Here is a 25,683-nt window from a genome sequence, read left to right on the forward strand (position 1 = left end):
CATCTGGCAATTGCTATGGCATTTTATTCTCAAACTAGGTTAGAACATATGAAGAGTCTATGGAATTTCTACAGTTGTTTTGTAAAGGTGACAACAATAGACATACCAGCATAAAATCAAATTAGCCAAATTAATAAAAATACAAGAGAATAGGAAAAAGGATATTTTTACTTTTCCATAGATATAATTTTATCGGCACCTGTTAATGTGCTATAGCTCAACAGAAACTGAATACTCAAAGTAAATACATAAAGCCAAAACACATTGTTTGAGGAGGTGTTATGCTTTATCTTAGTTATCAATAGAACTTTATAGAGAGAATTAAAAAAATATTCTTCAACAGCAGTATAAAAAGATGTCAATAATTTGCCAGTACATCTAATGAGAGGAAAAAGCATACATCTTGTGGAAGATCCAACATGCATTTCCTAGAAAGCAACTTAACAATCTGGAGAATACATCTGCATGAAATAGAAATTTACTTTGTCTCCGTTTGGAGTTGAAAATTCTCTAACATAATCTGCTCAAGTTTATGACTGCCATATGATTTTTCTATGATAAATTGCTACAATACATAAATAAATAAGAATACACAAATCATGGAAATTAAGTTGCACAATTACTAGTAGAGTATTTTAGAGCTAAACTACTGTTGGCAGATCAATGGTCAAGCACATTTAATTTTCAAACTAGTGGAGGATATTTATGTGGATCATTCTGATAGTTAATCAATTTACAATATGTTTAGTAAGCAACCTTCCTAGCATTAGAATGAGTAACTCTGAGAGCAATCCTTTTCAACATTTATTCAGTACTTATCTTTTGTGCAAATTGGAAGCTTTGAAAGCTACTAGAGATGGAATATAATTTTTTTTTCACCAAGAGGCAAAAGGCTCAAGTGGTTACAAATCTTGCTGAATTTTTTAAGGGGGTGAAGAGGAAGCACATCCACTCTTCTGGAAATTGCTCCATTGATGACCCACAGCAAGGATTAAAAATTACTTACCTATGCCTATGTCCTCCAGTTCCTTTGCTGCAAAAGACATAAGTGAGGATAAAAGTGAGATTGAGACCACAGCTGGCATTGAGTAGGAATGAGGAGATATGGACAGATATTAAGAACATACAGCTCCTACAAACACAGGCATGACCAGGAGTTAATCACATCAAGCTCTAGGTGCAGCAATGAATGATAAATAATCAGACTCATCCTGTGCTAGTCATTTGATACAGCAGTTTGGAGAATAGTGCCTAGAAAGATTATAAACTGCAGTGGGTAGAGGAGGAACACAGCAATGGGAATGACACATGTTTTTTCCCCCTAAATATACTTGACTGATGCACAAATGCGTGGCTCTTATGGTAGACAGCAGAAAGGGAAAACAGAAAATAATATCATTCATTTTGCATAATTACACAGCTTTTCTGGTAACTCTTAGAAATAGTTGGATCCCTGTTTCTGATACACTTTTAAAATAATTCTTGTTAAGATGACTCAGATGTTTCTGAAAATAACATCAGGGTAAGAATCATATTGTCAATATAAAAGAAATTACATTTTTAAGTGAAACCTTGTGCCTGTACTTTGAAGAATGAACATGAAAATTGGAGAGTATCTCAGATAAGAATCAGATAAGTTCCTCCATTTCTGTAAATGCTGGCTTTAATTTCCACCTAATAATTTGATTTATGACATTCTTTTTCAGGCAATTTATTACACTCCAAAATTGATGTAAAATGAAATATTCCTATGTAACAAGAAGATTATAACTGCAAAACAAAGTGCTAAAGATTTAAAGAAGTATTCAGATTTACTGACCTGAATAGGTTTAACTGAGTGTATTTAAATTACAAAATTATTTTTAATAGCATGCTAATGTGTTAATTTGTTCCTGTGAAAGACTTGCAACACAGTCGTGAAATCTCAAAGTGATATGAAAAGTGTAGTTATTTTCCTGTCCTTTTCATTTGATAAATTATTTAATGCTCAATAGTAAAATAAAAGTCTTTTTCCAAATGAAAATTAGAACATTTCAAAGTGTCTATTTGTTTTTAACTACAATTAAGTTTAAAGATTTAACGTTAGAATAAAAGGAAGAGTTAGCATTCTTAAACAAAAGCAATTATCTAAGTATCTGCAGAATTTATTTAATAGTGGTCAGTATAGCACACATCAATACAGATAAGTCTTTGCTCAATAATTAACACAAATCATGATTTATTTTAGAGTAGGCAAAAAATCAATATAATTTAAAGAAAAAAATCAAAACCAAAATGAAAAGTTTCAATAGGATCAAAACCAAAAACACCAACAAAGGAGTCCAGATAGGCACCTGTTTAATAGGAAATAAACCCTCTCTCCAGTACCTTCACTGCTTCTGATATCACCACCCAAATATCCATCAAATCCATAATTATTCACTTTCTCAATGATTTTTCACTGGTATCTCAAAGTGAATTACTATTGCATGCTTCTGCTTATCTATGTACTTTTTGTTTTCAGTTATTTCAAGTGCCTATTCATTACTTGGAGCACATTACAGCAATATCTTGCACTGCCTCTCTTGTGGTTTTATTTTACTTTTATTACAACAAATTAGTTATGTGAAGCTGAAGGCTAGGCTTTTAAAACACCAGTATTAAAATTTTATCAATGAAATGCACATTATAAACATTGGTGTAAATATAATAAAAAAGAAACTATAAAGTCTAGGATAAAATAAAAATATAGGTCGGTTTTTTCTGACATAACATCTTGAAAGCACCTGAAAATGGAATAAACAAACTCAGAGACATAACCTAGAATAGATCTGATTAGAAAAAGAGCAATAGATCAATAATTTTGCCTCTCTGTCTAAACTTTCATATGGTATGTCCTCCCACTGGATTAGAGACAAAGAATATTCAAAAATTATTAATTTCTGTTAGCTTATAGTATCCCTGTGCCCTACAGACAACAGAAATGCAAACCTGTGTTAAATGCACCCTCTTTTAACAGTGGCAGTAATTAACCTGAGGAGCAGTTAAGGATGAGAATAGCTCAATTTTCTCATTTTCTTCTTCAGAAGGCTTGGATATGCAAAGGTGTCCTTCTATACTGTATTTGCTGTAGAAAAAACCTTTTTTCATTTCACTTTTGGTATTACTCCTATCTTTTGTTTCTGAACAGCTTTTTACCATTCCTGTGCTGCTCTTTGCTGTCACCTCCTATATAAACAGCTGTTGGACCACATTCTTCACTGAAGAATCATTATAATTACACAGGTTTGAAAAAATGAGGACAAATAATACCCATGTCCTTATTCCCTGCCTGGTCCCTACCAGCAGTTGTGTGGGCCCTTCAGAGGGAGAAATTATCTCCAGCACGAGAACAGGTGAGATTGGCCAAGATCAACAAGAAATGGCTACCTTTGCTCAACATGTATACTGAAGAAAAACACAAGTTATTGGCAACCGTATCAGGTGTGAGATGGGAACAAAAGATGTAGTACACAGATTTTAAGGCCCACCAGTCCTTGAGAGCCTTATGAGAACAGAGAGTTTGACTGGCAGTGTAAGCAGAGAAGGAGTTTGTCATCTACTTGGCAAATCTCAAATAATTAAATATTATTAACTGCATTTCAGCATGTTCTGTTAGAATTAAAACTAATATTTTATCTTTGACAAAGCAAATGTATTGACCCTGTATTGAATATTCAGGTCACTGCTGTTATATATGTCTGTTTCCAGTAAAATATCTATCACCAGTATCATTTAACCTCAGTAGAGAAATCTGAGTTCATTTTCTCATGAATATTATACTCCCCAAGCAGATATGAAATATGCAGGCTTTCAGAGTTAAACATGTAAAACCAAAGCATTTTCTTTGTTAATTTTTTAAAACTGGCAGTTACCCAAGCGAGGTGAGTCAAATAAACACAGAGATATTGCATCTTGCTGCTTTCAAATACTGCATTGGTCCTCCTCTCTTCACTGAGGGCTGTATACAAACTGGATGTTATTTATTTATAGCATTCAGCACATACTGAATCAGTACCTCCTGTGAGTTTCCACTGAAAGAATTACACATCTGTGTAGGTGCAGTTTGACACCACTAAAACTGATGTAATTCCAGTGTACTTAAATCAGCTCTATCAATCTAAGCATTTTTATAGTAATACCTCTGTGATTACATTAAGGGAGATCAGGGAGTGTTTTAATTTTACCAGCCCACTGTAAATACAGCACGATAAGTTTGATTGGAATGCAACAAACTGCTGATATATTGTGCCATAAAATCCTAATTTTGTTAAAGAAACTATTCAAAGATGGAAAAAACCAGGTTTTACTTGTGAAGGAAAAGTAAAGAACAAGGTGATAGGACAAGGGACTATGGTTTTAAACTGAAAGACAATAGGTTTAGAGGTTGGAGAGGCAGTGGAATAGATTGCCCAAAGAAGCTGTAAATGCCTCATCCCTGAAATGCTTGAAGCTAGGCGGGATGGGGCTTTGAGCAACCTGACCTAGAAGGTTGCACCAATGCTCATGGCAGGGGAGTTTGAATTATATGATCCTTGTAAAGGGATCTTTAAGGTCCCTTCACACCCAAACCATTCTATGGTTCTATGATTTAACTTCTACAGCCATCAAACAAGCACAAGCGTGTGTACAGACCTCCAAAGTACAGGCAGGCCACACCAAGGGGAGGGTGAGCCCAAGTCACAGCTGTAGAGATGGGAGGTGAGGAAGGCACTCCAACTTTTGTGTCTGCACTATTGGCATCACCTTACCCCCAGCAGGTAATGGCCCACCATCAGCACCTTTATTCAGGGAGAGAACCACCCAATTTCCATAGGGAGAGCACTTTCTTTTCCAGTTCATATTGTACTTTCACCTCAAAAACATAGTGTATTCCTGTAACATGGGGAAAATGTTTTGTGCTCTCCATGGCTGAGCAAGTCTTATAGGATAGGTCTTCTGCATCATGGGAGATGATTGTAATGTCTGAACAATTGCCTGATAGCAACATTGCGCCTAATCCCTAAAGGAAGTGCCAAGGGTGCTGTTCTGGGTGGATTTTTGACCAGTGTCTGTCCTGTGGATCTCTAGGCTAGGTCTGAAATCAGATTTGCAGCTTCTTTCATTTCACCCTGAGTCACCTGACTTCCCACAGAGCTAAAAAATCTTACAGACTGTTCTGCAGTCCTCAGATGAGGGCAGGTCTCTGCAGATTTTAGGATTATAAAACCTTTACTGGTTCAGCCCTATCTAATTCTAGACAGCAGAATTATCTGCAAATATGGCAGCCATAAAATATTCTGCGATGAGAAAAGCTCCATTTACAATTTTGTTCACATCTTTTAAATTCATGCCTTTGAGCAGGACTTCTAGCTTTCTGAGATAATAACAAGGTAATGAAAAATTGCTGGTTTTGATGTCTGTTTGGCTAGGAGCCATTAGCAGTGGTTAGGATCAAGAGAATGACAGATGTCCTTTATAACATATCAGTTGCTGATGGGAAGATCCCAGATCTGAAGCACCATAAGTCCCATAAAGAGAAGGACATAAGGTTGGAAAATATCACAGAGTTAGAATTAGATTATACAAAATATATATTTCACATGAGTACCTTAGGCATCTCTTTGATTTCTTGGGTCAATCAGTGCTAAGTTTAGTTATAAAGGACAAAATCAAGCAGTCAGACTGCTGGAAAAGATTGAAATAGAATAAGTAGTTTGTTCAGGACAATAAGAAAAGGATGTTTATCAGTTTATAGCACATGTCTAGATGCAGAAATGATTTGCTAGAAACAGTGTTGGTATGCTTCCCAGAGATAATGTTTCTCTCTTTTGCCTTTTCTGTGTGATACAGACGCTTTCAGATGTCAGATATTAAACTAGGAACAGCTGTATCCTCTCCACAAAATATTTTATTACTGACAACCCATATGTCTGTTGCCTGTCCTTCTTAAACAGACAACTGCATGCCACACAGCATGCAGAGAATTGGGGCATATAATAAAGGCAAAAAGGAAAAGAAGGAAAACGTCTCTGCTAAGACTGGTGTGGATTATGTGGTTGTTGTTTCACCCTGTACCATAATTAGTTGTTTACACAGACAGACACAGAAACAGAAGACGGATATAATTTAATTTTGTTAAGGTAGAGCATTTCCCACGTAATGTATGCTTGTGCCCTGCCCACACTGCAGTGCGGACCTCCAGAAGAGACTATGCCTTTTCCTTCCTGTTCATTGTCATGGACCAGGGTTTTCCTCTCTTCTCAGGTATTTTCCATAAGCCATTGCTTTCTCACACTCAAGAGTTTAATTTTGTAACCAATTTCACATTGCTTTTTCTAAAGGTCAACTAAGGCTGTTCTCTTTTGGCAGCTGGAGTATGTACACACCTCAGAATTTCTCAAGAAGACAAAAAAGCAGCTTTTTTTTTCAAACGCAAGGCTGGCCATAGAAATTATTCAAATGACAAAACGGGCAAGAAATAAATGTAACTTATAATTTAACAAAACAGCCACACTCACAGTTTTAATTTGTACCTAGACTGAAATGACATTCAATAAATCGATGACAATTTTTCTTTTGAAACGTCTCAACTTTGCTACAGAGACCACCAAAGCCCACTTAACACTGTAAGAGATACCTGTGGGTACTGGTCTACCTCTCCACATAGAACAAGAGTCCGCAGTATCATTTGAAATTCCTAGCTAGGGTCCTGACCATCACACATTTGCTTATTTTCAATGGTATACTATTCCTTCAGCATGACTAACCCTCTGAACATAAACGGCAATTTTTATGTTCAGTATAATGGCCAACTTCAGTATAATGGCCATCAGCAATTCAGCCCACTGTAAAGTTACATGTTAATCTTGGAATATTGTCCAAAATTTAGAGACAATACAATTTATACATATATATGTACAGGTTTTGTATGTATATATGTATACACACACAAAATCTGATCAATCAGTGGGTTCAAATCTCAGTAGAAAAGTACAGCACACCTCCACTGCATTGGAAATACTTCTCTGGAACACCATTATATGTAATTTCCTGGTTTATGTAGCATATGACTGGGGATGGAGAATTTCTCTCATGCAGATTTCTGCTGCTGCACACAGCAGCATGGAAGATTGGAAGATACACTCAATTCAAATCCTTTCTAACAATTCAGAGAAGCCAATGGCTCAGTCCTTCATGTTTCCTTTTTGTCATTTCTGTAAAGATTAAATTTAGCATTCTTTAGCAATATGATCAATTTACTGGAGGGAGAGATTTTGCCATTCTATCCCACAGTGGCCCATAAGGAGACTGAAAATTGAACACATTTTGCCTCCTAAGTTCCAAACAATTCCCACTCCAACCAATTATAGATGCAGTTCATCATGCCTAATTTTCATTTGTCCAAAAGTTAGATGTCTTAGTATTAGCCATCTGACACAGCTTTTATATTCTGTGTGCAGAAATGTGTGAATTTCAGGAGAATGATTAATCTCATCCTAAAATAGGTATAAAAGATTGAAGAAGTGATTCAGCTGAAAAGGTTCCTGTTCCTTTCCATTAACTCTGATGATTAGCTAAGATTCAAACATTTAAGAACTTTTGAACATTTGAGTTCACCTGGATGAATTCCAGCTGTGGTGTTCATTGTGTTTTGTTATTTTTTTTCCCTATGCCCAGTCCTGAAATATAAGCATGAAGTTTTCAGCATGAGAAATTACATCAGAATTTAGATATATCACTTTGAATACTCAGAAATAGAAATACTGAAAAATGAGGTGTGTCATGTGTGATTTCACAAAAAAACCCACATGCAAACACTGAAAAAATTGTCAATAGAGATTTGTGAATTGGAATTTCAGAAGTATTTTCTTCTTTGTTGTTAAAAAGAGGTGCAAGTTTGTCCTATTTTTCAGGACAAGCGATTAAAATATCTGCTTTTTTTATTTTTCAGGACAAACTATTAAAATATCTGCCTTTTTAATATCTGTCCTATAAAAATATCTGCTTTTAATTAATCTGCAAAAGTGTGGTTTTGTCTTTGTTATTCATAAGTAAAAATTCAGGTCTTACTGAGAAAAATACATTAGACATATGGTTTAACTACCATATAACTACCACTTGTACAAAATATTGCATGATTTTTTTCACAATGGAAAGTGTTGAAAATGGAGAATGACTTTTGTCTAATATGCTTATTATGCTGATGAAGAAATCTACAGACTTTGGTAACACTATACTTGAGAATTTAGATAAGCACAGAAGAAAAATAAGTTGCTCACATTCGTACTATATTATAAAAACAAATGCATTAAAAACACTCATCAAGAAATTTATTTTATTATGTTATAGCATTTAATAAAAATACATTTGCCAAAATTATCAAAACTCAAATGCAAATATACATGGAGCATCGTAATGCATAATTCTTCAGTTTTCCAACCCTTTCAACACTTTTGCAAAAATAATGACCTCCATATTTTTTCCTGTCTTCCTCACTAACCCATTTTTTTGGACAGAATTCTGGACTGAATAACAGAGCTGAAAGAAAAAGCAACCCCTTAACGATCTCACTTTAGCCTCCTATTATATACCACAGGATAAGGTGATACCCTACTAAAGAAAAAATTATAAAATATTTTTATGTAATTATAATGTGAGAAATAAAGTTAAACATACAATATCCCTACATGAGGAAATGGGACTTTGATGAATTCCTGCACTGCAGAGATGGTGTTGAAGCAATAAAGTTATCTCTTTTCTCCTGTCTCTATAGTTTGCCTATTAATTCACAGAAAGGAAAAGGAAATCACTAGTGGCAAATAAAAATGACTGTTCTGCAAAAATAAAATATTGCTTGATGGAAATACTGAGGAGTTCAGTTTGGTTTTAAGTTTTTTCCTACTATCTCCACATATTTGCAATAATAGAAGGTATCAAGTTCAGAAATACTGATTTAGAAACTTGCTTTCAATTCTCATGATCTAATTCTTCTTGTCATAGCTAGCTTGAGGCACTACTGGAGTCAGGGAATTTCATTTAAACAAGTCCAATTAACTCCTTTTCAAAATATAGGAAGAACCAAGACAGTAGTTTAAATGACTGAAAATGGAAAGCAAGAACACTTAGAGCTCTTTCTCTTGGAAATACATTTTTCCTTCTTTTTCTTTTTTCCTTTTCTTTCCTTTCTCCTCTTTTTTTTTGTTTTTCACGTCCTGGATGGGACATAACACAAATTTTTAAAAATTGCATTAAAATGTAAAAGAGGTCCCAGTCATAAGCAGAAACAAAGGCAAAACAATGCAAAACAAATTCCTGTTCCTTGTCCATATCACAATAATTTGTTTGTATATCATTCTATCTTGCAGATTTTGGTTCATTCTCCTGCTGTTACTGTGAATATAACATCTGAGACATTATTTCATTATCATATTTTAAAACCACTCTCTGTAGCTATTATTTTAATGAAAAACTTTTTGAACCATGCCACAGAAAGGAATAGTTGTCTCTGTGAAGTTGCATAAATTTACCAAATATAAACATTAAGGTAGCTATACCAAAGAAACATATTTTAAGGACCTCCATGAAAAAAATCCCTTGCTCCGTCTTAGAGTAATTAGTTTTAAGTAAATACTTATGTTTGTCTTAAAGTAAAAAAGAACTACTTACTCTTAATCAAATGAAGTGTACCTTTACTATGCTTTATATGTAAGTGAAAAAAACACCATCATTTATAAATGAGTAATAGTTGATATGCTTCTGTTGGACTAAAATCCACTTGTTTTGTACACAAGGACCAGGATCCTTTGCTATAGAATAGGAGTCTTCTCTGTAGAGACCAGATTTTGCATACACAACTGTAACAAAAGTAGAGACTAATAGGTTAAAAACTGTAAGGCCCATCCTAAACTTTAGGAAATCTGGAAAATAGGGAGGAGTTACTGTAACTGACTAATAAAAAGATACTCTGAATTGACCTCTCTCATCCTTAGAGTTAGTAGGCACTGGAAATAAATGGACAAGTTGTGCCACTCAGTCAATTTTACCTTTAATTTCTATTTTTGTATAGTCCTCCTGGAGAAATGCTTGCACTTTTGAAGTTTTCATGATTTTCAAGGGACAATTAGTAAAGTTGTTATGCAGCCCTCACACTTCTCTGAAGAACAAGACAGCTCATCCAGTTTCAAAAATGCGCCACCCTATTCCTGGACTGAATTGTCAGATCTTTAGAGACAGTGCACCCCATGGTTTGAGGCACACATTAATTTAAATTTAGACCAAGTCAACAGGAAAAGCTTCCTGTCACAGCACACTTAGTTAGTAGAAGGGAAATGATAGAAGGCCCATTGTTGGATAAAAACTTCAGCTTTAAAACTTTTGAGAAGTGTAAATGGATCAATAGGAAGAAACAAAAAACAAAACACTTGTAGTTAATAAATGTCCTCTTTACATCTCTCTGTTTTCTGAAGAACTTTTCTGAAGATTTTGATTCAAGGATAGATTTAAGACAGATTACAGGAAATTTTCAAAACCAGGCCTTTTGGCAACCTGTAGTTAAGCCACTACAGTCCTTCAGATGGAAATCCCAATGGAAATTTAATTTAACTCAAAGTTTGTTTTAAATATTTGGTTTGCACAATACTAGAATTTAGACTTTTTTTTTTTTTTTTTTTTTTTTTTGAGATTGTAATAAAGCAAAGACGAATTATTATCCCACTTTCCCACTACGAGGACAAACAGCCAAAATTACAGAAGATAGTTTTTCATAGGGTGGAAAGAAGCACTGAAGGATCATTTACTCTGTCTTTTTACAGATTTTTACTTTTACTTCAACTCTTTCACTATGAGGGTAATGAGACACTGGAACAGGCTGCCCAAAGAAGCTGTAAATGCCACACTCATAGAATGTTCAAATCCAGTCTGGATTGGGTTCTCAGCAACCTGGTCTAGCAGGATTTGTCCCTGCCCGTGGCAGGAGGAGTTGGAAACAGATGATGTTTAAAGTTCCTTTTAACCCAAAGCATTCCATGATTCTAACATTTCAGTAAATAAGTCTGCAAGGTAACATATTTTATTAAGGACCAGAAATGTTTCTATCTTTCTACCAGAAAGGTCTCTATGAGGAGAGACCTCTGAATGTGGGCCTCTATGTTTTATCCATTTCTATTAAATAACACTTGCGTGAAGAGGAGAAGACTATTCCTTCTCCTAATTGATTGCGTTATGGCCCATTTAAAGAAGTCCAATCATGACAATCACAATAGATAGCAAGTAAAATTGTCAAGAAGCTGACTTTTAAGAGGAAGTAATGTGCAAACGAAATTGCTTTCCAGTAGGATGTAATATTTTTAGTGCTCACTCACCCTGCCCCAAATAAGTCTTCACTCAGATCCTGGGAAAAGAAGGGGGTTTCTATTAATGTGAAGAATATAAGTGGATTTTCACTCATGTGAAATATTGCTGTCATAGCAAAACTATAGATAATATTTCTATAAGCTTTCTATAAACTTTTCCCTAGCAACTGAATTCATGCTTTAAAATTGACTTTATTTTAAAACAGACAAAAATGACAAACAAGAAGTTGAAGCATGAAACTTATTGTTTCAAAAAAAAAACTCCTTATTTGAACTATCAGGGTCTTGGATTATTATGTCTTTTTATGAGAGAAAAAAATACTTCTGTTATACAACATTTTTGAAACAAGTACAAAAGAAAATCCTAAAATGAATTTTTTTAGGTAGGGTATTATGTGGGAAATCTCTAATAAAAATTAAAAAATAAAACTAGAAAGAGGCCATCAAAGGTAGCTTAATTTTATATCATAAAACCCATGGATGGTCACAGTCAGATTATTGCTTTTCTCCACACAAACCCATTCCTCAGCACTTTTGGTCTCCCATCATCAGCATTCCAATCTGCAGGCCTGCGGCTGCAGCCACACACAGAGGCACAGGCTCTGGAGTGGAGGAGCCGATTGTATAGCCTGAAGTGCATGAATAAAGGCTTATTACAAAGCAAATGCATGAGGGTCTCCTACCGTGTCACTCCCCTCAAGCAAGCAAGGCGGGAAATTGATCATGATTCTGAAAAGTAATTAAGTTTGAAAGGAAAAGTAAATCCTATTTATCTAAAGCAAGCTCTGGTTTAACTAAAGGGAACATCTCAAGCTCTAAAAATGCCTTCCTGAAGAAAAATTACAAAATAAAGCAGTTATGAAGAGTGAGACAAAATAGACATGAATAGGAGGCATGTAAATTCATGTTATGCAAACAAGGCTTTAAGCTAAATACACCATACATCCTCACATTCATACAATCAGAACATGTAAAGTCTACAGCACTGACAGAAATATTTTATGACACATATTTGATGACTGTGAAAGATCAGTAGCTCACTTACCATAGTGAAGTCTGGGAACACGGCCAGTAATCTTTAAAAAACACAATTAAAATACATTAGTTAGTTGGTTTATAACTTAAAAGGATAGCATGCTCTGAATATTTGAATTCTCAGTTGTAAATGCTCTGATGGTAGGAACTCAGCACATTTAACTTCTGTTCTTGTGAATACCCCTGTTTTGCCTTTTTTTCTCTTCTTAAAAAGTACCACATAAAAAGTATCAAATAGAGTAAATATTTTCTAGAGGAAGGATTAATTCCACTTATCCTGGCATGTCTAAAAATTTGCCTAGTATAATTTGATCTCCACCTAATTCAATGGCTGCAATTCCTTACAGCCTGGTTTTCATTTGTAGTCCAGTTCTGTTTGAGTCATCTCACAACTAGGTCATATAAAATGTTTTGTACAGCTCACAGGTTTCAAATACTAAAATCTAAGCTCATGAAGTTGTGATATACAAAGCTCTAAGACACTTAGAAGTCATGCAAAACAGAAATCAAGAAAACCTATGCCCATGGGCAGTTATCTCTTTATGAAGTCATACAGTATTTGAAAAGACAAGAAAAAGAGACCATTTTGCCATATTGAAATCCTGCAGTAGGTTTGCTGCTCTGTCTAGAAGACAGCAACACATGAAGGAGCCAATACCAACTGCCGGAGAAAGAAGTGAGAGCAGCCCTGAACAGAACTCCCAGCCAGTGTCATGGCGTGAAGCTCTCCCACCTTGCAGTGATTGTCTTGCGGTGTGACTCATCCAGCTCCAAAGTAATCTAATAAAGACGTGATTCAGGGCAGTGGGATAGGAATCTTGATTGATTTTGCATGCACAACTTTCTGACAAGTACAAATGGAGAGGACTATTTTGTAGATAATGATTTGACGCCCATAGAAAGCCAAAGACATAATTCATAACAAAAGCCACTTTTCTTTGTAGAAGACAATATTTTATGTTATGTAAAACCTGTGGAGAAAAGAATATTTAGATTATAAAAAACTTCAATTAAATAAAATGTTAATTCTGGTCTACAGAAATAATGAATGTATACATGTTGCCTGTAAGTTGTTCTCAAAACTGTGCGATGAATTATTTTCAGTCATAATTTTTATGACTATTCATAAAAATAGTTGCTTGGATTTAATTAGCAGTTGTACCAAGGAAAACATTTTCACCTTATGACTTGAAACATTCCAGTACTGAATTATCAGGTAGTTTTTCTGAGTTCCAGCAACCTATTTTTCAATGTCCATCAAATCATAGCAAAAAAATCATATCACTTTACTTTATAGAATGCATGAAGATTAAGTAACACAATTCTACTGCCACAAAAAAATCCAAAGCAAAAATAAAAATTTTGTTTGTTTGTTTGTTGTTTTCTTTATAAAAACTCTTTTTGTAGAAATTACTGATGTGCTTAAGGAAGTCATGAACTTTTGGGCAATTTACAATGATAAAAGTCCGTACATAAATTTGACAGAGACTACAGTGCATGTTCACCACTACCATAGAACAAAACAAAATGCAACTTTATTTTATGAATGAACATTAGAATTAGCAGTCAATACCACCAATCAGGAAGATTTTTTCGTATGGAATCTATTTCCTTCTTCCCAATCTGCCTCTACTCTCTCCTCCATAGACAATCTTAACAAATCACCAGAAAACTTCAGAAGAAAAAAAAATTTCAAAAATGTTGTTGAATTATTGTCAACTGTATTAAACCACTTCAAGAACAATTGACATAACTGAACACTTACGATTTTTTGTCAGACACTTTATTATATAGTATTTTGGAAGCCACTTAAATTTTAACTAGGTTTTGTATCAAAGGAGTTTTTGTGAAACCTAAAATTCAATCTAATTGGTTTTTTATTAATCAGTAAGTACCACATTATTACATATACCATAGTATTACATATAATTTATGTATGTTTGTGTATAAATGATAAAAACATAAATATTTCACTGCTTGTTTTCTTTTTTTTCTTTTGAGTAGAAAAAACAAAGGATCCCCAAACAGAGTTTTTTCTCTTCTCTCAGCACTCTACTCAGTGTGACAGTCTCCACCCAAATCCTGTGGCCCTCTGGGCATGTGTACATCTCTAACTAGAACAATCAGTGCTGGAAACTGTTCCAAATTCTTCCTGAAGAATTTCTAGTTCTCTCATCTTTCACCCAGTAGCTTCATTTTGTTCTGAATAGCTAATGTCAGTAAATCAGCATAAAGAGAATAGCATGATTAAATTCAGTGAAGGGGAATAAAATGGTGTGGTAAGGATAAATTTTACAGATCTCAGAAGTCACACAAGCACTGGCATAAAATCTGCAGAATGTGAAATCATGGCTTAGTTACTGCACACAACCACCTTTCTAGCTTTTATTCCAAACTGTCAGTATCCATTACATCTTCAATTTATTTATTACCATACCTATCTTTCTTTCTGCCTGTAATAATTTATAAAGAAAAGCAAACTTCTATTGCACTTACTGCTGCTGCTGAGACTTGAATGAAACTGTTTTTCATAGATATTAGGCAAGCTTATTCCCTTACCATGCAGAGTTATATTGTGGACCACATCTGCATTTAGGCCACTGCCCATCATGTATGCTCAATATATCTTGATCTAAATTAATTAAATTGTTGTAAAACTACATAGACTAGCTATGTTCTCATAAACTTTAACCCAATTCTATATTTATTCCTCTCTGAAAGTCTAATGTCAGATTAAGTTAAATCACCTTACATTTTAAGTAAAGGTTTTGTAACCTACAGGGTAGTTTAAGAAATTGTGTTCCACGCTATTCATTTCCATTAATCTGTTCAACTACTCTACCTATGTGATTTTATTTCAGAGATTTCTCTTTAAATCTAATTTCATTTAGTGATTTCCAGAGGTACTTTCTCACTTGCTCTCTCTCTCCCCCCTCAGAAAATCCAGTTGTTTTTTGCCGGTTTGCCACTAACTAAATTGTAGGCCCTATTCACATCTGTCTTTATCACTAACATCCCTGTCTATAGTATTGGCAGCTGTACATGTGCAGAATTTTGCAATGCCCAACAGGAGGAAATTGTCCCCTCCAATAACTTGAGGTTTCTTGATGAGAGAGTGGAGACATTCAGGAATGCATTGCTGTCTGTGCCTGCAATTGCCCGTGTCAATGGCTCTTAACTATACCGAGGAGAGAACTGCCTTCAACCAGACTTGATGAAGTGAAACCCACAGACTGCACCAACTTCTGTACCTAAAACACTCTACAGTGAAAGGAGTCTAAGGACTGTTATATATCATATCTATCATTTTATCTGTCAGCTTTCCCAGAAGTTTTGGGAAAACAGAAGAGCTGATATTACCTCTCAAGAGTGTCAGGTTGTAGTCAAGTTACTGACACAGCTACCAGCTCAAAGGAAGGCAACACAAATTCTGGAGATGAAGAGTTATGCAATACAGTGAAAGCATACCAGATTCTGCTCTGTCTGTAACCATTGATTCTTCACTTCCTGACCACTAGTATTTTTTTATTATCCTTTTCCTTGAATATCCACATACTTTAGAGGAGCTTTGGGAATGAAGTCTTATGTCCCATCGGGAATTTGCACAAGCCAGGATAATCCACAGTTTTGAATTTCTTGATGCACATTGTGTTAGTGAGGACTTTAATTAAACTCAATGGCAGATAGTCTGAAGCAGCTGAGGCTCATAGCTATTGTGTATGAAGGAAAAGCATTGAAGAAGTAGATGGATAATTATATTGAAATCAGGACTCATTTCATGTAATTATCCCATGTAATTATCTAGGTCATCAATATAGTTCTTCAAAACCAGGAAATCTTTGTAATTCAGACACATTTATATAGTTTTTTTAAGCTATAATATCAAGTTGGGACAATATTATATGTACATAGTATAATTTTAAACCACATATTTATCCCATGATTTTAAACTACATATTTATCCCACAATTCTTAAAATGCAAAATAGCCTCATATTTCTCTAAATCTAGATGTGTCTCAAAGCCTAACCTACCTCACATCTGTATATGATGTACCGTTTTTCTAAAGCAAATACTCCAGTTTCTGGAGAATGAAGTAGAAAGCAAGTCTTGTGCAGCCAAGACTTGCACAAATAACTTCTCACTGCTGTAAAAAAATAAGAGGAAATAATAGTAGAAGGTAATTTGTCATCATTTTGTCATGATCTTTTAAAAAATCTAAGACAAGAGTAAAGAACCAAATGTGACACTGGATAGGTGTCATTGAAATCTGTAAACATATATGTTAAAAAAGCTGGTATGTTCTTCAATAAATGCAAACACTCTTTGCTTTGGGAGCATTCTGCTTAAGCTGGGTGCAGTCCAGTAGCTGCAGAACTTTAATTAGTACTGAATCCTAAAAAGAAAGCCTTCTCTCATGTTCAGATTAGAATTTCTGTCAAGCATGATAATTACTATGTCATCACCTATAACTCCTTGCTTAAAAAAAAAAACAATTAAAGTCTTTAAAAAGATTTGATTTGTTCCCTTTATTACACAAAAGAACCTTTCAGCTTAAAAAAAATGCTTGCTTGTAGTTTCTAGATCCCTTTAAAGTGAGGCTGAGGTAGACAGTTATAATACAAATTTTACATCAGTCAGCATCAGTTGAGGGGTGACCATGGTGGTGATCACAACGGACAGCACTCATTTGCGATGCCTGGTTATATTCCTGCTTGTCCCTCGGCAAAGTATCCATGCACTATTGCCACCCTGTGAACCCACCAGTAGTGCATCCAGGCTGTACTCATGCAGCTGGTGCCAAAGACTGTAGCTTTTTACAATGCATTGTCTTTAACTTTTCCTCTAGAAAGCTGGATCCTACTGCCCTAAATATAGTACAGCATTTTCACAAAACAGCTTCCTGAAAAGAGACTGGAGAAGGCAGTGTTGCACACATCCAGCCTCACTACTCTACTCTGTCAGGCAATGTCTGCAGGCTCCTGGTATGCCATCAGGAAACAGTGAAATTGCTTGGTCAGTGCCTGCATTCACACTTCCCTCTGTTTTTATATTTTTTGATCCTTTGAATCTCACACTCCCTTCTCTTTTCCATTCCTTGGCACGTGCAGTCATGTGATTCCTCCCTGCTTATTTCCCCTATCTCTTCTTGGAAAGGGCTTAAAGATTTTGTTGGATTGCTGTCTGACAATAAAGACTGTAGCTGATAGCTGTAAGAGAAACTGTTTAAAGGAAGCACATAAACCTGGCTACTCCCTGCCATACATTCTGTACCTCTCCCCCACCTTCCATAATCCTTGCACTACGCATGCTAGAGGGTACAGCCCTACACCTTATTTTAATTGTATTTTCACGGACCTGCTATCCAAAAATTTATCTACTTCCTCTGTATAAGCGTCTATATCATCTACAATCACAACTAGTATGGCAAAGGATTCCAGAAACTTTCTATCAGGAAGAAGAAATATGCCCCTTTATCTATTTTAATTTAAACTCCTACAGTTTTCTTGAACTGCCATCTAGTTTTATTACTGCCGGCTTATGTGCCAAGGCATAAGTCTGTGATCTTTATGATTTTGTAAACTTTTTTCATACCTCATTCCTAAGTGGAGCATCGCTAATATTTTATTCTCTTCTCATAAGCCAACTGTACCATGTCCTCCATAATTTTAATTTTTCTTAGACTTCTCCACTTTGTCCTTCTTGAGATGCAGAGACAAGAATGTCCTACCATGCTGAAGATGAAAGATCATCAAAATCGTATGTGGCAAAAAACTGTCCCTTTCCTGCTCCCAGTTGTCTTCACAATAATGCTAAGCTCTACATATTTCTTCAATTTTTAATTTTTTTTTTCTGGCTGCAACCACATGCCAAGAAAGATATTTCAGACAAATGTCAGTCCAAAATCTGTTACTTAAGTGCTATTTCCAAGTACAGTACTGAAAAAAAGTAACACACAATGGAAAGTTAAATGACTTCTCTCTGTCACAGTAGTTGAACCAGAATCATATTTCAAAGTGTTTCTCTTCTTGATTTCTGTTGCAATCCTTAATTGCCTCTAGTTTCTTGTGTGTTAAAGATCAGGTCATCTTTTTCTCTCCAAACTTCCTTGTAATTGTTTTAGTGACCTGTCTCTCTTGATATATTGTAAGGAATAAACAAAGAATTTAGAAAGGTATAGCGTTATGGTCTTCCTCAGAAACTTGGTCTACCAAGGCACAGCTGAGGCTCTGGCTTAGAATCAGCTGTGGTAGAGGTTTGTAGCTGCAAATGGAAAAGCATGACAAATCTAAACCAAATAGATAGCCTAGTATCACACATAGTATACACAAATGTGTATTTGGAGAAAGACATGTAACATTTAAAATATCCCTTGAAATCCAACTCCTAATATAGCAAACTTTGGAACACTATTTACATACATGCTTTCAGAAAATTTTGCTAAACATGCTGTAAATTAAAGGTTTTTTAAGTTCTCATCCACATCTAAAGCTGAAAAAAAATTTAAATGCCAAAGTTTTCTCCTTGCCTCATAAAATCTGTCCCCTCTGACTAAACTCTTCTGGCATCATAAAGAAGCCTTTCCTCACTGGGCCTATTTTGTAGCATTTTTATAATTTCTTGCAATGCACATTATGTTGGCTAGGTAACTCCCTAGCTGGTTTGTGTTCTCATTCAAAGCAACAGCCTAACAGTAAATAAAAGTGTTCAATTACCAAATGAAAACTGAAGCTACATTCCTATCACTTCATTTCAGACACCACTTAAAAAAAAAAAAAAAAAAAAAAAAAACAAACACAAAAAAACCCAAAAAACCCAAACCCAAACAACCCAAAAGATTAATGGTAAAACAGGAAATAACACTGATTTGGGATTGGTTTTTGAGTGGCATTCACTCATTAACTGTTCCAAACACATTAGCAGGCCTGAGGGGATCTTCCATGTCTCAGTGGAGGAGAGGCAGTTAGTCAAAACTTTTTATTTATAACAGTCACAAGAGTATTCAAACCAGGAACTCCACGCCTGCAAGCAAGGAAATTATGTAGCACCTGAAGTCACACTTCTGTATTATGTATTACAATAGTATTCTTCGTGACATAAACATTAAAATTAGTTCTTGAAAAAGAAAAAAAAAGCTAAACAATTTAATGAATTTTCTTTTATAATGGACCAAACTTCCTATAGGTTTTCATATATACATAAACAAGGTTCCCAAGACTTGTTTTCTTGTTTCTCTCAAGTGTTCAAATTAAGGTGTTCTTTATTAAAAGTAGCATAATAATCTCAAAAAAGGGAAGTGTAGTTGTCTAACATATATGATCTCATATTTTGAATGCTTTGTTCAGTGGTCTTCCTTCTGCATTTCCCTTCTGCTGCAATTGCAGTTAAGAGGTGCTTCTCTCTTTATTGCATTACCTTCTTCTATTCCCATCCCACTAACCTGCATATAAATGCAATGGTCCAAACACTTCCTGCCTACTCAGCTAAAATTTGTTCCTTCTAATCCTCACATAATTGAGCACCTAGAGTTTTACGTCTATATTACTTTTCCAGAACATTTTCATTTTTCTATTTAACATTCTCAGTATTGCTCCATGTTTTCCTCTATTGTCTCTAGTCTGACTTCTGAATACCTGTAAGTTAGTAAACTACAAATAGCTAGGAAAGTTATTTCAAATAATTGAAATTCCAAGTTCAGCATCTTTTTATATTTTGTTTCAAATGCTTTTGAAATGATAAGAAAATTATATAGCCAGAAAACGTGTTGTGATTTTCTTTCTACAGTAGCTGAACCTGAAGTTACTTTAGTATGCAAGTTGTGTTTGGAGACTGTCATCAGACATCCAATTTTAATTCATCCTTTCTAAAACTGTCAGTCACACAGCGTAGATCATGTCTGCTAAATACACTCAATAGTTTTAATACTTGAGTAATTTTACCCACTAATTTTGGAATAAATTTTTATTCAAAAGTAGATGAGAAAATTTTGGCTGTACTATGCCTCAGCTAATTGGTGCTCAGCTCAGTTAGGCACTAACACACCTGCAAGCCAAAAAAAAAAGCATAAGTATTGACAGGCAACAGTCTGAAAGTAGTCTGAATACAAAGAGTAGTGGTCACTCTCTTTGTCTTCCTTCTTTTTAAAAAATAAAGATATAAGACTTTTTTTTAGCTAGAAAAATGTTAGCTCACACACTGCTTCTCTCTTCTATGACTAAATGTTGAAAGCTATCTGCCTCTTCTTTGTGGCAGCTAACCCAAAGTCTGAACTTCTATTTTCAAAGATAAGTTATTACACTCTTCTAGCAAAGCAGAGGAGAAAGAAAACAAAAATTGTTTCTCTTCCAGCTCACTAATTTAGTCAGGACTTTTTCAGGCTCCTTTTCTTTGGTTTTGGATTATTTTTTAGATTTTTTTTTAATATTTTAACTTCCATGGTTTTTTTTAGTCCAACTTCCATACCAAAAATGGTAGGAATTTTAGGCAGCAAATATGTAGCTACAGCTTTATACCACTGTGGCTATTAAATCTTGTTTTGGTAAAGGAATAATTCAGAACCAAGTTTGGTGAAACACTTGCCTTCATGGTGCTTGGATGTCCTTGCTGTGGACTGAGGCAAACATCCCTTAGTTTTTGTTCCAGGCTCCGTGGACTCTCCTCTGCATTCCTTTCCCCTGTATTTCCCAGATATGAGAATAATTAGCAATGCTCACTGGTGACAGCATGCTGCAGCAACCTAACAGTGATATCTTGCCAACACCAGCTGTGCTTCAGTATTTATTTATTAAGATCACACTATATACACAGGACAAAGTTGCTGAGACTGCAGTGAGATGAATACAGTTACAGCAGCTGAATTTCAGCTTGACTTTTCAAAAGAACTAACACCCATAGTGGGTAACATTTGTCTCTAAGAAGAGGGGATACAAGCTTTTAATTCCACTCTCAAATGTTATGTTTTGCTGGCTCTTGAGTTTACCCTACTCAAGTTCCCTTCCCTATGGAAGGGAAACTTATACTGCAGGGTGTAGTGGACGATTCTTCTTTTTGCACTTGCATTAAAACAGCTGAGTGCAGAGACATTGGCTATGCAGGAAAAGGATGCATCTGTGAGGCAGGCATCCCCTTTGCATTTCTAAGGCCAAGTCAGAGGCTGGCTTTGTAAATCATGATACACTTGAATTTTCACATCTGCTTGTCAGAACTGTTGAGCAACATGAAAACTGATGTCAGCAAGTCTGCTGCTTTCTAGTTCATCTAGGTAGAAAAAAAACATTAGGCAGCCTTATGATTTAATGTGTGTGTTCTTTACAGTAGAGTGAATGCCATAAATTTAAAAGACTAGACTATTTTAAATTAAATATTTAATTTCAAATTCATAAAAAGGGCTGCTGAAGGGCTACAGAAGATCACACTAGAAGACACTGTATTTTTTGAAGTTTACTGGCTGCTTTCCCCTTTTTATTTGGAAAACTGTACATTTTCTGTTCCTCTACCCTCATTTGATTATCGCTGCATATGCACCAGTAGTGATTTCCAACCCTCTGGAAAAAAAAACAATGCCATTGAAATGTGAGCCTAAAATGACTGTTTAAATATTCAGAAAATGCTTTGCTAAACCATTTGTGATATACATAGGCCTAGGTCCTTTAATGTTTTCAATAGTAATATATTACAAGGAAAAAGGTGGAGCGAGGAAGATGTTATTGTCTGCTTACCAAGGGAGGGGGAACTGGGGGTGACCCCAGCATAAAACCCTAGCAGTGGGGCACCAACCCACAAGACCAGAGCATGGCAGGCAGAGCCAGGGGCTGGGAACAGAGTCCAACAGCTGTAAGCCAGGGCCAGTGCCAGGGAACCTGGTGAGGAGAAACGGGAGACTTGGAGGTCCTGGGCTGAGCTGAAATGGGACTCCTGGGCCTATGAGAAACTCGGTGGGGCTGATCAGAGCCATTCAGATCTATTGGTGCTCGCAGGGCTCCGACACAGAGCCATCCTGAAATATGCCATTCAGCTGAAAAACAGTCACGAGAAGAAGCATTTAAAAAGTTGAGGATGATGAGCATTTACGGTGTCCCACACCAGAATTGTGGTCTTCTCATCACCTCACTGAAATAAAGTGTATGAAGGCAAAATTTACTTTTAAAAAAATAATGCATTAAGAGATAATACATGCCTAAATGAAATTATCATTTAAATCTTTTGCTTTGACCTTTTCTAATTTTTTGGTGATGAGTCATAGAACCTGAAAGATTTATTTTAAAATTGTAGGATTTGTATGACAGATATGTTAAAAGTATGTGGACAGTGTTTTTGTGTCACCTCCAGTTATGAATGGTTCATCTTTGTGCAAGTATATTGCATGCATGTTTAAAGCTTCTCAGGATATATAATTTTTCCAAAGTGGGCAGCTTCCCTGATTTTAATCAGAGTTGAGTGATTAGCATTCTTGACGATATGTGTGAGGAACATTCTTAACTATGGTTTACCTGACCTCTTCAGCTATGTTAAGGATGATGTTATTTTTTATGAGCCGTGAATACAGAATCATTGACTGCTTGTAGGTAGCTATAAAATCTAGAGTACATGATCAAAAGCAGTTATCTTTAGTAGCTGTTTTCTGGTCCGCATAAAATAAATTGACCTCGTAGCCCTTTTTCATTAGAGAGCATCAATACCACTATAAACATTACAAAGGAATGTCAGGCACTATTCAGTCTGATAGCAGCCTCAATATTGAGGCCAAATTATGGTATGAAATGCTGCTCCATCTCCTGCCCCACAGGCAGCAAATATTCTGATTCAAGGGTCAGATGGAATAAAAATGCTTTCTATTATGAGACTGTTCCCATACACATCTTTTTGACTAAGATTTTTTAGGAACAATTATAAAAATGCTAATTTTAAAAGAAAGCCTGGAGCCTCTCAGGCCTCTCAAGTCACCCCTTGCTGGATGGATACCTATGCAAGGCAAGTGTCCCAACTTTTGTCAATTAAAATTGTCTTGATTTCAGGCTGGTTTACTGAGGTTTCTCCCTATTTTGGGATTCAAAAATTCTGAGTAATCTATTTCTTAATGTGTATATAGGTATAATGTAGTTATTAACTCTAAAATATAAAATTTAAAATAATATATATTTGGTGATTTCCACATAAGAGTATTCTGTTGTTGTATGGACATCTAATCCCGTGTCCTAACCAAGAAAACATTGTTAAAAGCAATTTGCCACATGGCAGTACTTTGAGGCTTACATAAAAGAATTTATGACATTTATCTAATGCTTTTCCTTACTGGGTCTTGGTTTTACAAATGCCTTATTGCAGATCTTAGAAACAAAGGACTTGTTCGAACCACGAAGCAGTTTGTTTGCCAGTCTGAGAAAAGAGCAGGGCCTCCTTATTCCTGCTCGGGATCCAGCACCATTTGAAACCCTCCTGGAGTGCTAACACAGAGCTAGAGCTCGCAACACAGGTGTGTGGGAGGACCCCCACCTTCTGAAGCAGCAGCTGGAGGCTTCATGGTCTAATCTAGGGCTTCTAAAGACCCTGAACCCTATTCCTTGGTAGCTGAAGTAAGACTTAGCTCAAGATCAGGACATCTCAGTGTAGCTGTCTCCATGCAAGGGAGGTAACCCTAGCTGTTCGTTTAATTTGTCATTTACTGGCTCACTGTGGGATCCGAGCTGATCAGGTCTCCCTTTACTCTAAGAAGAATAAAAGCAGGCTTGCACAGACAGACATCTGCCTCACATGCATTCACAGAAGACAGGCAGTCATTTACCTTTTGTGTGAACCCCTTTGACTGGATCTGAATCCCAATTCAGGCATTATAATGTCTGTGAGTCCCCCTTTACCTGAACAGGAGGAAACCATCTTGATGCAACCACTGCCTAAAGAACTGGGAAGAAAGAAGATTTAAAAGGAAAATAAGTTACCAAACATTTGTCACAGTAGATTATAAAACTTTAAAATAATGAATACACCTTATTTTGTCTATTTCCATATGTATATTATTCAGTGTTGAATGAACAATGTGCATCTCTTTGAATGATCATAAAGCAACTTTTAAATGATGCTTTTAAATGATTTATATATATATAAATCTATATTAAATTATTTATATATATAAAAATATATAAATTTTAAAAATTAATGCTGTATCTGAATGTATATATTATCCTCTTGTATACATATTGCTGCTTTTACATATATATAAATAATTTAATTTAAATTATACATTTTTTCTGGCATACACATAAAAACACACTCTTTTACAAAATTATCTTTAGAAAACGTTGTGTGAGGAATAATGCATGAGTATGTGACTGAGAAAAAGTTCTTAACTTTAATTGTAAAAGAACATGCATACATGTCCACAAATATTTCAGAAAAATAAAATAAATCTCTGGCTATTATGAGTTAATAAAATATGGAGTGAAAGTCATTATATAATACATCGTTACTGTATTTTTGTGCCTTCTGCGATAGTGTATACATTACCTTAGTAGAGAACAATACATGAGACTTTTAAATTTAATAAAAATAAGTGAGTATAAACCTAAACATGATATGGTTCCTACTGTTAGCAAGAATCCAGCAATGAGTAGCTGCAATGTCATAAAGGCTGCGGGATGTTAATTAACCCTCAGGCAAAATTTTCTTTTTTGACATTGAGGAGGTCATAAAATCACTCAAATATTTTCTTAATTAAAAGTCATATGCAAAACATCTGTCTTGGTACATGTTTACTTCTGTGATATTGTGCGCATGTTGGATGATGCTCCTGAAGACCTTGTAAAGCCTAATAAGGACAAAACAGAGGGACAGAGCTGTTAAAGAAACAAAAAGACTTATTTAGAAATAGCGCTAGAAGATATAATTTAAAAATAGAAGACATTTAATGAACATCCTACAGAAAATCTAAAAAAATATTCCTAGAATATTTACGATTATTTTTACTTAATAAAATATTTTTAGTGCAGTTATTCAAACTGTTATTTGTTAATATTTACACTGTGTTTCTAAAGACATTGGCATTGGAGATATACAAGATGCAGATTTTTTTAAAGAGTAGAAAAGTAGGATAACTAAAGCTACAATGACAGCTACAAACACTGACATAATTTCCAAGAGATTATATTTTTGTTCTGCTGTCACATAGTGAAACAATATGTCATTGTTACTAGAATAGGACTAAATCTACTGTATTTCAAACTGGCAAATCAATTTTCATAGCATTTTAACCAATGGGGTTTGAAATGAACAGCAATTAATAGTGAAATAAATGAATGCTGGCT

General features: G+C 35.2%; 1 long non-coding RNA gene across 1 annotated transcript in view; it reads right to left on the reverse strand.

Annotated features, from left to right (window-relative positions):
- Positions 1-14,207, reverse strand: part of LOC121469721 (uncharacterized) — a 69,776-nt gene extending 55,569 nt beyond the window's left edge. Inside the window, exons 1-3 of the long non-coding RNA XR_012055082.1 lie at positions 12,969-14,207; positions 12,397-12,427; positions 1,007-1,033 (exon numbers count right to left, since the gene is read on the reverse strand). This is a non-coding gene — a long non-coding RNA (uncharacterized lncRNA). The remainder of the gene's footprint in view (positions 1-1,006; positions 1,034-12,396; positions 12,428-12,968) is intronic.
- Between the last annotated feature and the right edge of the window lie 11,476 nt (positions 14,208-25,683).

This window comes from Taeniopygia guttata, chromosome 3 (genome assembly GCF_048771995.1).
Source record: "Taeniopygia guttata chromosome 3, bTaeGut7.mat, whole genome shotgun sequence".
Classification (NCBI taxonomy): domain Eukaryota; kingdom Metazoa; phylum Chordata; class Aves; order Passeriformes; family Estrildidae; genus Taeniopygia; species Taeniopygia guttata.